Source organism: Trichechus manatus, unplaced genomic scaffold (assembly GCF_000243295.1).
Source record: "Trichechus manatus latirostris isolate Lorelei unplaced genomic scaffold, TriManLat1.0 scaffold00022, whole genome shotgun sequence".
Lineage (NCBI taxonomy): Eukaryota > Metazoa > Chordata > Mammalia > Sirenia > Trichechidae > Trichechus > Trichechus manatus.
The window spans coordinates 5792843-5794160 of NW_004443958.1; positions in this window are offsets into that span (position 1 = coordinate 5792843).

Below are 1318 nucleotides of genomic sequence, written 5' to 3' on the forward strand. Positions count from 1 at the left end.
TTGCCCATGGGCCTGCAACTCAGCTGGGGCAGCTCTCAAGCAGTGGTTCATCTTGGAGTCCAATCAACTTGCCTCCCCAACTATGCATTGTTCTCATATGCTCTTTTTATGGCAGGTGGCAGAAGCACAAAAAGTCAAGTCAAACCCTGCAGGCATCTTTACACCCTCTAACTTTCCATTGGTCAAAGCAGGTCTAAGCAAGCCCAAGGTTAGACGAATGAGGGAGGGCACTCTGCCCATAGTAAGAAGCTACTTCAGGGAGAATTGGGACCAGTAATCCAGTCTACATGGTATTCCATGGTATCTACATGTATTACAATACAGCCTATCACCTATTGAACATGCAGGGTTCTTACAGTTTTTCACTACATACTATGTTCTTTGCATGGCAATTTGCTGGTTACTATTGTAAATTTAGTCCAACAACTAAGTCATACAAAAAAATCTTAACATTTATGTTGTTGTTTTGATTTTCACATTTAACTCTTAAAGCATTCGAGGTGCTGCAACACTGAGTTCCTGGCGGGGATGCAAATTGCATCCTTTGGGACCTGATTCCATAGGGAATATCTCTACTGTGGAAGAATAATCAATGCAGCTACACTCAGCTGCAAAGCTATAGCCCAAAACTGGGAGTGTGTTTTCAACTCTCAGAACTGATGGCAGTTTGCCTAGTCACTCACAAATCTACTCAGGATCAAGTATGAATGTGTTTGGGGTTATAGAATACATAGACCCCACCGACAATGTTTCAGCTCTTTCTTGAGGGAAAATATGCCAAGAGAAGAAGAAAGAAAGATGAATTCAGTCGTAATGAGGGCCTTTGATAAAGTTAATTTCTCATGTTCTCTTCTGCAAAATGATGGGTGGGATTCAAAAACCTATTGCCGTCAAGTCTGTTCCAACTCAGCAACCCTATAGTACAGAGTAGAACTGCCCCATAGGGTTTCCAAGGCTGTAAATCTTCACAGAAGCCGTCTGCCACGTCTTTCTTCCGCAGAGCAGCTGGTGGGCTCAAACCGCCAAACTTCTGGTTAGCAGCCAAGCACTTCAACCACTGTGCCACCAGAGCTCCTGGGTGGGATTAGTTGATCTCATATTCTGTATTAAGATTTTAGTTACATGTGATGGAAACCCAACTCAAAAAAGATTAAGCCAAAAAGGGAATTTATTAGTTCCTGAAGTGACAGGAGCTCACAGAATCAAAAGCTGCTGGAATCACAACTTCAGGAATTAGATTCATTGCCCCCAGGTTTCTCTACACCCATGCCTGATTTCTGCTTATCTCTGCTTGGCTTCATTCTCTCTTACTGCAGAC